The sequence below is a fragment of the Canis aureus genome, chromosome 3, assembly GCF_053574225.1.
Source record: "Canis aureus isolate CA01 chromosome 3, VMU_Caureus_v.1.0, whole genome shotgun sequence".
Classification (NCBI taxonomy): Eukaryota; Metazoa; Chordata; class Mammalia; order Carnivora; family Canidae; genus Canis; species Canis aureus.
Genome location: NC_135613.1, coordinates 5594178 through 5608789, shown reverse-complemented (window position 1 = coordinate 5608789; position 14612 = coordinate 5594178). Strand labels below are relative to the sequence as shown.

Below are 14612 nucleotides of genomic sequence, written 5' to 3'. Positions count from 1 at the left end.
ACCGCTGAGCCCCCAGGGGCCCCTTTTGTTCTATTCTTCCCCAGAGGCGATAGCTCATTTTTGAAGTCATGTCTAAGAGAAAAACTCTAGGCCAAGAGAAGTAGAAAATGCAACCAACCTGCCCGTGTGTCTCAATGTTCTCCCCTGGCTTCAATGTTGCTCTCCCCTCCAGATCCACATTCCCTCTTCCAAGGCCTCCCTGACTACGGTAGGCACACGGCTTTCCGAGTGCTCTGGGACAGCCCTGCTTATGCTGTGGAGAAACTTTTGGGGACAGAGCCTCTGACTCTGAGCCTGGCCTTCAGAACCTAGTGCGGAGCTGGGCACACACAGCCCCTCAACGAGCACTGGAGTGATGTGGACACCCAGTAACAAAGCTCCTCCCTCACTCCCTCAGCCATACCTGCTCAGGTGTGACTGCCTTGGCGAGGCCATCTCTAACTTGAGAGTTCACCCCTTCCTTTGTCGAGTCTTGCACGTTTGTCAACTTTACGTGCGTATCATGTGGTAATTATACTGAGCTGTCTACATCTCCTAGGTATTCCCCGAACCTTGAGCTAAGTGTGGCCCCGTGAAGGCACCATGACGTGACATGATGGTTGAACTGAACTGCACTTCACTAGGCAGAGAAATGATCGTATTACTTAAAGTAAGCTGGATTTGGCTCTGGCTAATTTAGAAGCAATTACTTACTTTATTCTCTCATTATTTATGGAACCAGTGTTATATGTCAAGGCCTGGTCCTGGGCATTATAAATGAAACAACTGTATATTTGTTGGGTTGAGTAACTTCCACAGACTAGCTGCCTCTAAAGAGGCTATCTCTCGATGCCTCCTTGAATAGGACCAGGACTCAGGTCTATTTTGTTCACTGCTCAATCCCCAGTGCCTAGATCCGTGACTGGCAAATAAGGTACTCCATAGTATTTGGAGAAAAAAAAAATGAATGAATAGACTATGAGGTAGATAGTATTGTACCATTTTATGGAGAAGTTGAATCATTTGTCAAAGTCCATTGAGCTACATTATGTGGCAGAGCCATGATTCTCGTCTGGTCTGTTCGACTCCAGTGGACATGGCGTCTCCATGTCCGCATCCTCTCCCAGTCTTGCGCGATGACTCATTGTCCTCAAGTAAGGGCACAGATGCTGTCATCTGAACCGGGCCATGGGTGTGAACCAGGAGTTCTAGGTGGGCTGGAGGAAGTGTGCGTCATTATTGTAATTACTGTTATGTTTTTCTGCAAAATACCAGAGGAGAGCTCAAAGAGAAGGTGGCAAGTAGGTGGGCCCAGTGGAATTAGAGCTTTGCAACCTTTATGTGATGGTCAGTGACAGACCTTGAGCAGCAGGTGGGTGCCAGGCCTGCGGGAGAGGCAAAATTTGGCTTGACCACCACTGGCTCGCCTGAGGAAATTAAACAAACGTGGTTGGGTCTCAATCCTGCCGTAGACGGAGCGTGTCCTGTACCTTCCAATAACCTGTGATCTACTCAGGGAAACGGAAGCGGCTTCACACCTTGGCCACGTGGTGGCAAGATGGTCACTATCCAGCCCTGTTCTGAGGGGGTCATTTTGCAGGTCTGTGGTATGGTCTATTTTCTGGATCTTTCTCTGGGAGAGAGCCCCAAGTTCAGGGGTGTTTATTGGCCAAGGTCTGATGAAAGGAGCCTTTGTTTTTCACCAAAGTAATCATCTCTAAGTGAGTGGGAACTCAGCTCCTGCTGCCAACCCAGTGCTAAGGAGAAATTAAAGCTCTTGATCTGCAATTGATCAGCTATTAAAGTCCCAGCATGGGGTGTTTCTGCGCTTTGTCTGTTTTTTGTTTTGTTTACTATTTGCTTTATTGGTTGGAATGGCACTCCTTCATTTAAGGCACATGGGAAGTGCTTCTTGATGATTTATGCCATGGAAGGCCCAATTTGTGGGATAGATAACAGGTGCTCTTTTGGGAGCATTAAAATGACATTGTTGTGGAATATTTATGCTAATGAATAGCTCAAGTGATCACTCCTGCGCTGATGGCTCAGGAGTAGCTGTCACTGCCCGAGGAGCAGGTTATGATGTCAGCCTCCTCCGTGTCCATGTTCCCTGACCTTTTATGAAAAGGCAAGAGAGACGACAGGCTCTCACTTGTTTATCCCCAATTACGAATCTGCTGTTTTCGATGTTTAAACACATTTATTTAATCCCACTGCAACCTCTACAAGGAGCCGTGGCTACCTCCACTCTCCAGATGAGGAAATGGAAGCTCAGAGAGCTCAAGTGATTTGCCTGAGGTCACACAGCTTGTCTGGCTTGGGTTTGTCTGGTTGGAAAATCAGTGTCTCTTTCCTCTATAATACATTTCCCCTCCTCGGCCTTAGAATCCCACTTACTGATTTTCAAGACGGCTCTGACTCTTGTGTGTTTTCTGTGGCACTTGGGAAAGATACAGGATTAAGAAAGAGTCGCATCTGATCTCACAGATGAGGGGAGGTGGGCTCCCATAAGCCTCTTCTCCTCCGCTCTAGGCCTGATTTATAGAGATGCCTCTGGACCCCAGGCGGCAGGGCCTGGTGGATAGTTTGGGAGCAGATACGGTGCCCTGACCTTTATCCTATGTACCTGATACGGGCTCAGTTTTTACTTTGCAGAACATGTGGTATATACTATTCTTTCCATCGTTCAGAGGACGAAGTAGAGAGACATAGAGGTGATGAGCGAGTTACCCAGTATCATTTGACAAGCAGGAGACAGGAAGAGACTTTAAGCCACTGGCATCTAACTTCAAAATCCATGGGTCACCATGTCTCCCTTTGGGGGAGGGGGGTGGGTGATGAGTGTCTGTGAATAAGCGAAGGTGATAGTAAGTTAGCAGCTGTGTTTGGGGAGGGAGTGGCACACGGAGGAGGCCAGCTTCTGGGAGAGGAGTTGGCACAGGAGGTGGCCTTCAGGGAGGGCAGGGCTGCGGCTGAGCCCATCTGTGCTCAAGCAAACCCTTGTCCTGGCTCAGTGTGCGGCAGGCCAACTCCAGACTCGGAGAGAAAGTAGGGAGGGCCTCTCACCCTCCATATGTGACATTAGAAAAGATGGAATTAAAGGTAATGAGCATCTCCTTGGAGATTCTCATGCACCCCCTATGTGAAAACTAAAAAAAAAAAGAAACAATCTTCATATTTGCCCTAAACATTCTCCTTATTTCACATTCCCTGCCTCCCTTTCAATATCTTGAGAAAGGTGATGATGGTGGGACAGACACCGGGTCTGGGTCTCTGGATCATGAGATCGAGCCCTGCACTGGGCTCTGTGCTTAGCATGGAGTCAGCTTGAGATGATGTCTCCCTCTGCCTCTCCTGCTCATGCTCTCTCTGTTTCTCTGAAATAAATAAGTGAATTTAAAAAAAAAAATCACAGAGCTGAAGTAAAAATAGAAGTTTTGCCCCAGGGGTCACATTGGAGCTCTGGTTGCTGCACAATGCTGCTTGCTCATCCTGAGGTTAGCCTGCAAACACCAGGACCCCACAGGTTGGGCTGAGAATAAGCCAGCAACTAGTAAGCAAACTTCAAAAGTTAGGAGCGTGGTTCCTGAAGCCAGAAGTGGGCAGTCCAGTGCATACAGAGCACAGAGGAGAAGAGTCATTCATTCAAAGCCTATTTGTTGAGGGCCTCCTAGAGAACGGGAGATGAACCCACTGCCCTTGGAGCCCACATTTTTTTTTAAGAATTTATTTATTTACTCATGAGAGACACATACAGAGAGAGAGAGAGGCAGAGGGAGACGCAGGCTCCGTGCAGGGAGCCAGATGTGGGACTCGATCCCGGGACCCGGGGATCACAACCTGAACCAAAGGCAGGCGCTCAACCGCTGAGCCACCCAGGTGCCCCTAGAGTGCACTTTCTAAATGCTGGTGATGCGGACTGGAAATAACTGCAGCCTCCCCTACACGGGTTGCAGATGATCAGAGACTTCTTAGGGCAGCACATTCCAAATGGGGGTCTTGTTGGAATGCAGATTCTGATTCAGAATGTCTGGGCTGGGGCCCAGGAATCTGCATTTCCCCCAAGTCCCGGCCGCCACCGCCACTGCTGGTGTTTTCCCATCCTCGATGTTAATGGTGAAGCTTGGGCTCAAAGCCCACCGTATTTTCTATGTGGTCTATTTACTTCAGTGTGTGGACTCCCATGAATCAAGTTCTCCTTCCGGAGCCTGGACTTCAGCATACTCAATAAACCCATTTATCATCTCGAGGAAGAGGCCGGAGATAAAGATCCCCTCTGGGCGCAGATAGAGACCTCGAGGAGGTACAGTCATCTGAGTCTTGGAGTCACGACTCTTGCCTGCAGTGGAGCAGATCGCAGGAACAGGCCTCACTGCTGCTGGATATCCTGCCGGTGCTAGATTTTGAGGGCCGCCCCGCATGGTGTAGAACTTGAACTCGGTCCAAATTTATGACGCTTTTATCACTTTGTGCTTTTAGGAGAAGCCGTCAATCCACAATCCACTTTTCGTCTCAATTAAAAAAACAAAACAAAAACAAAAACAAACAAACCCTCCACCCCCCAGGTCGGGAGTGACTGTGTTATCACAGACAGGCACCTGCATTCTTCATCTTTTCTGGTCAAAATTTTCAGATCGGTTCACATCTCGGCAACACTTGGGCCTCCCTTAGTTCCCAGCCCCCCTCCCCGACTCCCATGTAGATGCTGCGGCCGTGAGCAATGTCCAGACGCCCGGCTCAGGTTAGCTCTGGCAGCCGCGTGCTCCGCGGTCACCTCGTTGTAATCCACTCGCAGAAGCTTCGAGAATGCGGGCGTCAGAGTGGGGAGCCGAATGGCAAAGCGCCTCTGGAAGTCAGAAACCCCTTGAAAAGGGGAGGCTGGCTGGTGGGCACGTTGGTACATATTAGGGAGAGGAGGTGAACCCCTGAATGAGCGGGCGGAGAGCAGCGAGGGGCGCCCCGCGCTTGGGAGTCAGAGCTGATGTGCGAGGGACCAGGAGCGGGAGGGCGGCCTTTTCCGTCGGCCCCGATCAGCAGCCTCTGGCCACCGAGCTGTCCCGGGCGGGATCTCATTTCGTTGGGGACAAACGGGACGCACGCACAGCCCGCAGAGGCAGAGTTTCCGAGACAGAAAAAAAAAATGCAGTCGAGGGTAAATGCTGTTTACTCTAAAATATGAACTACAAAGAGAGTAATTGTTTAATCATCTGGGGCCTTTACACAATTTACTTTTTGCTCTTCTCATCATTCTAACACCATTACCTCTGTGCTGCGCACCTGTTCCCCTGCCAAATGGGCACGTAACCGAGTTAATAATGCCATTATCCAGAGCTCACTGCAAAAAGAGGGCAAATCCAGCCTGGGACAAGGGAGCAAATAAATATATAAACAAATAAAGATTAATCTTTAAAAAAGTACCGTTCCTTGGATTTTTTTTTTTTTGCTCAAAATTTTGGGGAAAATGGAGTCGACCCAAACACGGGGCCACAGGGCGCGAAGCACAGGGTCCTGCTTTTCCCTAACGGGTGCAGTCGCGGTGGTGAGCGCCTGTCGGAAACCACTGGACGCTTCATTGCAGGGTCGTACGTCTTTAGCTCTCTGCATAATGAAGGATTAATAATTGCCACGTGTTATGCCGCCAGCACAAAGCAGTACCTCGCTTACTGTCTGCGTGGTTTCTTTTTAAAACGCACCCAACACTTCTCCTTTCTGCCTTTTGCTCTTTGTGGTTGCTGGAAACCTTAAATGCAAAACCAGTTTTTTGTTTCTTTTCTTTCTTTTTTTTTTTTTTAAAGAGCAAACCTGATAAAATTAGTCGCCGTTTCAGGACGCCTGCACCATCTATTTCAGTGGTTTATAGATTAAGGGAAGGTTCCATGGCCCCGTCCCCCAAATGGGGTAAATAGTGGCGGCCGTCATCAACCTGCTAAACTTCAGGAAGAGGGAATGGTCTCCGGGAGAGGCATCTGGTCGGTCATCGAGCCTGGGATCACTTTTCTCCGAATGATAGCGGCATGATGGGGAGGGAGGGGTGCCCAGCACCACGGAGCTCGTGCCCATTCATTTGTCCAGGCATTTGGCCTATGTCAAGACCTACGCTGAGAGGCCATGATGAGGACAAAAAGTGGCGGGCACAGAAGCCCGCTTGGGGTTCTCATCCTCGCGTGTGAGCCAATACTATCTAGAGAGTCAAATGGAGAAATGTGAGACGACAACATGGTAAGTGTTTTGAGGGAGGGGGATGGGGTACCATGAGAGCTAATGCTGAAAATTGATTGGGTCGGGGAGGACCTGAGAAGCTTCCAGAAGAAACGATACTAGAACTGTCCTCTGCTGAGGGTGATTCCAAGTCCTTCAGTACGTAAGGGTTAATCTTTTCTGGATCCTCCTCTACGCTGGTCCTCACGATAGAGAAGCCCGGCAGAGTTACGGTCCCCATGTGGCAGATGGGGCCCGCGAGGCACTGAGGGGGCCGGAGCAGATCTCCCCCTCCCTAGAGCCTGGTGTGCCCCAGGGGCGCGCGCCGTCCCCCGTGTCCGCCAGCCTGGCGAGGAGAGTGTTTCTATCTGCCAGTTTCTGGGTTATGCTTTATGGATTAAGTCTGATCAGACTTAGCTGTGACTGGTCTCTCAGAAGTGGTAAGACTCTGAGTCACTGAAATGAAATATTTTGCAGCTGCTCCCATCGGCTGGCCTCTTCAAATGTGGCCGTTCCCAGGTCTGTGGCCAAGTGTCTGTTCCAGCTCCTGCCGTCTCCTCCCAAATCCTTATCCCCTCCTGCCTGAGGCCTCCTGTGCTGGTTCCCCGTCTTTGCACAGACAGCTGCACACCGACCGTAGCACGATCTTCAGAGGAAGCCGCCCCGGTTCTCGGTGTGTCTTCTGCTTGGTCCTTTGTCTTCCGGAGCAAGACGTAACGGAGACGAGGTGGAGGAGCGTGGACGTGCAAAGGCCCACCTCTCCTCGGGCCCTCGGTGGGGGCGGGGGCGGCCCCGGGGCCCTCCTGAGAGCCCACACGGTAATAGCACCGACACGGAAGATCCGCTCCCACCCGGGCCTCGTTAGTTGGCTCATTCAGAGCTACAGTAGCATTGTCCCCTGGCCTCCACCGGGACTAGAATCATGAACAAAGCGATGGGTGCCATCCTGGGTGGCCTCCCAACAAGTGAAACAGGTGTGCCCCCGGACGGTGTCGGCACATTCCTACCCTTGATGTTTCTGCATGAACCTCACAGAAAGTGGGCTGTGAATGAGGTGAAGGAGGCCCACAGGCTGGCTCTATGGCCCTGATGCCGTCGGACTCGCCTCAGTGGCAGGAGGTGACTGACGTCCTGCCCACGGTCTGAGCCACCAGCCCCCTCTGACGTGCTCCTGCTGGAATCGCTGTGTGTCTTGGAAATTATGTTCACGAGTCCGAAGAGCCGTGAGTCTCTTTGTTTTTTAAGGATGTTGTTCTTGTAAACCCTGCCGGCCCTCAGAACACACTGGATCAAGCAGCTAGAGTTGGGGCGCACACCTGGCAGGTAGCCTAGCGTTGGTCACGGGTGGCAGGCTCATCCTCAGGAGGGCGGTTGGATCAGGAGGGCGGGGAATCCATGCTCCCAGACCTTGCTGAGGGAAGGAGAACCCCTTTGGCCTTGTGTGGGGAGAGCAATGAAATGGAAAGAGATCTTAGAAGAAAATGGGCTCCTCCAAATATACACCTTGAAGCCTGTTGACTTTCTCCCCTACCTGGCAGTATGCTTGGCTCTCGAGGATTAGGAAACAAGAACCATTCCATTCAGGAGAGGTTGATTTAGCAGTCGACTTACTGGGCTTTTACTAAGCTCTGCAGGAGAGGAGAAAAAAATGGAATTTTATGGCCGACACGCAACGTGTTACATCCAGTGTCTCAGATGCTCAAGGGGAGCCTGATACTTGGGTTTGGTTGGGCCCATTTTGCAAATGAGCAAAGCCAGACAGGAAGAAGCCCTCTAATTAGGACTCTGGATCTGCCTGCCTGGGAAGCCCTCTCCTCGTCTACAGATCAAGTCTGTCCTTAGGAGGCAATGCTTCGGGCTCCGACCCAGGGTCGGCTGGAAGAGGCGGCCGTGCCCAACGAGAAAGCCTCATGCTGCTGTGGACGCGCAGGACAGGAGGGCAGACAGGTGGGGGCTCCTGGATGCGCGGATCTGAGCTTAGACGTGAACGAAGGCCCTTGCTTCGTGGAAGCAGGTGGAAGACGGATGCTAGAGACTGACTGCCCCGCCCCACCCACTTCAGATGTTGAGACCTAATTTCCAAGCTGATGGTGTCGGAGGCGAGGCCTTTGGGAGGTGGTTGCTTCATGAAGCCGGAGCCCTCGTGATGGGGCTCGTGCCCTTATGACAGAGACCCCAGAGAGCTCCCCCACCCCTTCCACCTTGGGAGGACGCCCCGAAAAGGCGGCCGTCCGCCTACCAGACACGGATCTGTCCATGCATTGCTCTTGGACTTACCATCTTCCAGAACTTTGAGAAATAGTGTTTGGGCCTGAGCCTCCAGCCCCGGGGCCCCCGTCCCCCGTCTTGGGCACTCTCCCACAGCGGCCCAGACAGCCGAAGACAACAGGTATTCCCGGAGGAGGAGCTCTCAGGGAGCACTCGGACAAAGCTGAGCAGACCCCTCGCGGGTGTCCTCAGGGGGCCCCAGTCACAGAGAAGGGGGGCGATGAGTACCTGTTGTACGGCTGCCACCTCGCGGACTCGGTACTGACCCTCGGTACTGCTGACACGTGAGCTGAGTTGATCCTTTGCGTGGGGGCTGTCTTGTGCTCTGTGGGGTGTTTAACAGTCCCGCTCAGGGCTCTCCCTATTATGACAGCCAGAAACGTCTTCGGACATTTGACCAATGTCCCCTGAGGGGCAAAGTCACCCTTGGCTGAAACACTGCTCTAACTCGCTGTTCACAGCCACGCGAGCCCAGGCTACTCCCTTTAACCCTGACGTAGAAAAACGGAGGCTAGCGGTTACAAAACTTGAGCCTGGGAGTGTGGGGTCGTGAAAGCACGTTTGTTCCGATGTGTTTCAAGCCTGTGCCTGACTGCCGAGGGGAAGGAGGGTCAGGGCCAACTCTTGGACCTGGTCGCCGTGAGCTTTGATCTGCTTTTTCATGCTTTGGTACTTGCCCCCGGCCTAGTTTTGCTTCTCCAGTTGGGTAGAAGCGCCCTGTGCAGCATGAGAGCAAATTGTCGGATTTTAATCCCCTTAGATACGCCTTATTAATGCTCTTGCACAACACGCCGTGAGCCGGTTCGTTCATTCCCGAACCTTTAGCGAGTTCTGGCCACGTCCTAGGCATGATGTTGGGTGCCGAGGGGAGAAGGGTGAGCAGGTCCGGCCCGGTGCTGCTATCACAGGCTCTCATGACAGCTGGAGACGGACCCCCGGGTGCTAAGCACGCCGGCAACAGCAGAACGGGACGGCCTGCTCGGATGGGAAATACGGGGATGGGAGCGCCAACCGGGTACCCTGAGGTCTGAAGGGTGGGCAGGCAGCAGCCTTGACGACGCGGGGCGGACGGTGCTGGAGGCAGAGAACGGCCAATGCCAAGACTCGCCAGGGAGAAAGAGCGTCATCTGCGGAGTGGATGGGGGGGCTGCGTCTGCAGCGAGACCCACCCTCCATGACGAGCGCTTGGCCACCGGAGCTTCCAGTGAATCGCCCCACGGACAAGAGTTCCAGAACAATGAAGGCTTGGGTGTGGGAAAGAAAGTGGACCTGGGGGTGGCCCGAGCGCCTCAGGAACTCCTGCCTGACGGACGCTCCGGAGACACATCCATGTCTCCTTGTGTCTGTTTCTTCCCAGAACTTTCTAACTCATTTGGGTCGTGTCCATGAGCTGGGGTGGTGGGTCCTCCTTGAGCTGAAAGCCCTGCCTTTTCTCCCTGCAGCCTGGACTTGGAGTCTCGGCCTCTGCCCGGCCCGTGGCAGGGACACACCTGTGCCTGTGGCGCTCCTTCACACCCCCTCCTGCTCTCGGGCCTCTGCCATTGGCCTGCTCAGTGCCCTGAGTGTGTGTTGGTCTTAGGGGAACCCCTGTGCTGTGCCCACCTACCCCGATCACCGGGGGCCAGGCCCTGGGTACCCCCACCACCCTTCTGTGCGAACTCTGACCATCCTGGGATGAATTCTCCTCTTGCCTCTTTTTTTTTTTTTTTAAATTTTTATTTATTTATGATAGTCACACAGAGATAGAGAGAGAGAGAGGCAGAGACATAGTCAGAGGGAGAAGCAGACTCCATGCACCGGGAGCCCGACGTGGGATTCGATCCTGGGTCTCCAGGATCGCGCCCCGGGCCAAAGGCAGGCGCTAAACCGCTGCGCCACCCAGGGATCCCCTCCTCTTGCCTCTTGCCGCCCAGTTTGCCTGGAGCCGGGCCTCTCTGTCATGCTGGATACATTTAAAGTGTGTGTGGGAGCCCGCCCTCGGAGCTTGCCTGGAGCCACGCCAGCCCTGGGGATCCGGGGAAAATTAAGCCACAATTCCCGCCTCCAGGAATCCATTCCCTCCTGGCTCAGGGGCTCGATCAAAGGGGCCAGCATTTCACAGACTGGGAGGCAGCCAGTGGCGTGTGACACAGAGCTGGGATCTGTGGTGCTGGAGATCTGAGCTGGTGCAATGTTGGTTCCAGAGGGCAGGAGCTGTAGGGTGTCGGCAAGTTCCCCAACCTCCCAAGATGTGTGCCTGTCTCAATGTGGCACCCAGATGCCTGACCCGCTTCCCAGCCCTTCTTTTTCAGGATTTCCTGTGTCTTCTTCACCCAGTGGCCGCTTATGTGCCGCTCACCCCATGTCCCATGTCCCTCGATGGCCTGCAGAAGGAGAGTCCTCCTTGGCTTCACTTCTTTGTAGCCTGGTGTTGGAGAAGAGTAGAAGCTTGACCATGTCACGGTGGATTCAAACCCCATTTCACAACTCAGAGGCAACATGATTTGAGAGCAGTGGCTCCGCCTTGCTGGGCCTCCATTTCCTCATACGTCAGATGGAGATGACAGCTCCTTTCTAGGAGTAAGGGAGGAACGACGGGAGAAGCCCTCGCCTATGCTGGCACTCAGGAGGCCTCTCCCAACATCAGTTTCTGCCCCCTTCTTTCCCTCCTTCCCTGTTCCTTCCTCCTTCGCTCCTTCTCATCCTTCCCTCCTCGCCCCCACCCTCCTGAATGAATTCAGGACAAGATCACTCGAGGACATATATCCTTTGTCTCCTGTGAGAACCCCCCCCCCCCCATGTAATTGTCAGCAGCAAAGTTGGAAAATTAGGATGTCTGAAGCAGCTCTCAGCCCGGCAACATCTGCACCAGACAAACTCGAAAAGCCCTCAATCCCCAGTCATGAATGCACTATAAAAACAATGTGGCAGAAATGAAAATTGTTCCATCATAATATTTCACAGTTCTTTTTGACAAAAGCCAAGCCGCCCTCATGAATACACATTTCCCAGCATCTTATGCATTATGCATCAGCCTATAGCAGGGGACCTGGGAATTGCCAGTCCCTAGTAAAGGGCCTTTGAAAGTGCCTATTTTGTAAACAAATGGAGCCCAGGCCCAGCACTCGGGCTCTTTAGGTAATTTAGGGCTGACTCCAGCTGCCCAAGTGGGGACCAGCCCTTCTTGGGGCCTTAAATGGCAGAAGCATCTCCGACGCTCAGTGGATGGAGTGGGCTGCTGCAGTGTTCGGTATCTAATCTTTAATTTCGTAGTATCCAAGGTGGCCATTTGGAGGGACAAGGCCGATTCCTGCTGGAGCCAGCGCCAAATGTCACTGGGATGCCAAATGAGCCCGCCAAGGCCGGCTTGCTGGCCGAGCAGACAAATTAGTCAGGGCTGGGGCCTCCCAAGAACCTCAAATGGGATTAAGCCTCGTGACAGGAAGCTGCGGAAGGGTGCAGGGGACGAGGACACCCAGGCACAGATGACCCGGGTGGCCCGCCTCGCCGGGCTCAAGGCGGGTATTTTTGTCGGTCCCAAGCAGGCAAATTGGAAATGTGTGTGAAGTGTGTGTCATTGTCAGTGAGAAGGCCTTTGAGCATTAACTAACCCCTGGGTTTCAGAGACGGGGAGACTGAGGCCAGACATTTTCAGCGACTCGCTCAAGGTCACGCTGATTGGCGAGCAGCAGGCCTGGGACTGCTGGAAGCCTGTCGTCTGCCCCCCGCACTTCCCACTGCCTCAATCATGAGTTGGCAGCGGCTGAAAGCACCAGGGGCAGAATGGCTCCTGATTGCTCTGATTTGAGCAAAGGGCAGACTGGGATCCAGCACGAGAGGCCTAGGCAAGAGGGCGATTCAGGGCTGTTTTGTATAATTTGCAATCTGTCCTCCACGGTGGCCGTGTTTTAAATGGTGACCGGTGTGTGAGACATAACTACTCGTGTACATTATATCTGTTGCAATAACAAGGGGATGATTGATTCATTGCTACGTGTATTTATTTTGTAAAAATCCCGTCTCCCGTTAGGATGCGCACGGATTTCAGCCAAGGGACACAATTTGAAAGCCCTTGTTGGGTATATCCTGTCCTTTCTCCTCTGCACCTCGAATTCTCACCTGTACAGTGAGGGACTCGGGAGGGACGATCTCAGAGTCGTGTCCCAGCTGAAAGATCCCACCTGCCGCAGGGGGGGCGGGGACACCGTGCTGAAGTCCGGGAGGAGAGAGCCCCCCCCGCCCCCCGCACAGCATCTGCAAGGCCGGGCTCCCTGACTGGGGGGCAGGCGGAGGCCTCGACCCGGTGAGGGGAAGTCCCTCCTTCCTGCCTCCGTGCCTGGTGTTCTCCAGCTGCAGGACCCGCTCGCCGATGGGTGAGGCCTGATGCGTGAAAGCGGCTGCAGCCGAAGGCTGACCAAGACGATGAGGCCGTTTGTTCCTCCTCACAGACACCTGAAGGATCTGCTTAGGCCTTGGCCTCTTCCCCGTCCCCCGCTGACCCAAGGAGCAGGCACGCTGCTGGGGTGGTGAGGTGGTTGGAAGGAGGTTGTCGGGGTCAAGTCACCTTCAATGCTGACAGCCCGCCCATGACTCCCTGAACCTTGAATAAGTGCTGCTCAAACTACTGTTTGCTTTTGGTAAAACACTCCCTGTTCTCAGAGCTTCTGGTTCGATGGAGATGTATGTGTGAGTGGTGGTGGGAGTTTCGCATTTCTAAATTCCCAGGTGATGCTGCTGGTTAGGAACCACACTTTGAGAACCAGTGACACAGGGAGGAGGAGGAGGAAGAAGAGGAAGAAGAAGGAGAAGGACGAGGGAGGAGGGAGGAGGGGGAGGGGGGAGGAGGAAGAAGAAGGAGGAAGGAGGAGAATATCTACTGGTCCTCTGATTCCTTAGCCCAGCATCTTCAATCGCCTCAAAAATGCCCCCAAATAGTTGTAAAAATAAACAATTTCAAGTTGTACAACTGGCAGAGCAGTAAGTAAAAAGTGTCCCTGGGTACCATAAATAGTTATTTACTTGATTTCAAGCCAAGAAATAATTTCCCCTGCATTTTGAAAGTAAGATATTCAGTTTGGAAGCCTTTGAAACTCAAAAAGTATAAAAATAAAAACACAATTAGATGGAAGTGCATCACATAGCCATAACAGCTGTGAACAGGCTAGCCTCCCGTCATTTTTGCCCAGTGACTGTGTTTCCTTAGGTCTTTGCACTGGTCAGACGCAGGTTTCCTAAATTGGCATCCTTGGGATGTTAAGTAGCATTATGAGCAATACAACAAAAACAAACCCAATGAAACCCAAAGTGACAACAACAACGCAAAAGGTGTAGTGGAGGTGGATCCAAGGTCACCATCTTTGGAAAATGCTAATAGTGACCAAAATAAAAACTTGAACAGTTTTCAACTGGAGGATTCACACTCGTGGACGCTCAATGTACTCAAGGCTCCTGGGGGAAGGGCTGTCTGCCAAGTAGGCTGCCTTATGGAATCCCTCCTCTTCTCCAAATGTCCCCCACCCACCAACCAAACTTTTTAAGGGATCAAAGTTCTTACTTAGCCTTCCTAAAAGAAATGCCTGGAAGATTGTGAGAAATTCACTCTGGGTATAAAACACCTAGTTTTAATCTCCTATCACATCCTTTTCTATCATTGGTCATCTTGGGTTTTCTGAAAAGAGCTGCCTTATTTTGTTGAAGATTCAATAAACAAGAAATGGTCATTCCACCTCTTTTATCCCTCTCTAGCTCGTCAAGAGTTAGGATTCACCACAGGTACTTGCTACGGCCCGTGACCTGAACTTACAAACAGCTCTCTTCTTCTCAAATGGAGGACACTAATTCCATCACAAGGGTCCCGCCTCATGACCTCATCAAAACCTAATTACCTCCCACAGCCTGCACCGAAAATACCGTTGCGTTGAGGTTTATTGCTTCAACGTCTGAATCTGGAAGGGCACAAATATTCAGCCCAGAACAGCTTCTTCACTTGTTAGCAAAGCAACTAACCTTGTGGAGATTGTTCACATTTCTAAAAGAAGCATGGGGGTTCCTGTGTGATCCACAGTCTCTATTCTGGCCATTGTGACATAGGTATGGCCTGTGAGACACGGATTGCTGCTTGCCTCCGTGCTCCGGCACATTCCATTCCCTCTGCCTACAGAGCCTTTACCTACTCTCTATTCTCCCAT

At 52.4% G+C, this 14612-nt stretch overlaps 1 long non-coding RNA gene across 4 annotated transcripts; it reads right to left on the bottom strand.

Annotated features, from left to right (window-relative positions):
- Positions 1-963: 963 nt before the first annotated feature.
- On the bottom strand, positions 964-14502 carry LOC144306345 (uncharacterized). 4 transcript variants are annotated; one of them, XR_013373416.1, is made up of 4 exons: positions 14431-14501; positions 10784-10998; positions 2606-2824; positions 964-1196 (listed from the first exon to the last, which is right to left on the bottom strand). It is a non-coding gene; the product is annotated as an uncharacterized LOC144306345 (long non-coding RNA). The 4 variants fall into 4 exon arrangements; XR_013373422.1 differs by having other exon boundaries at positions 14310-14495; XR_013373424.1 differs by lacking the exon at positions 10784-10998 and having other exon boundaries at positions 14431-14502.
- Positions 14503-14612: the final 110 nt, after the last annotated feature.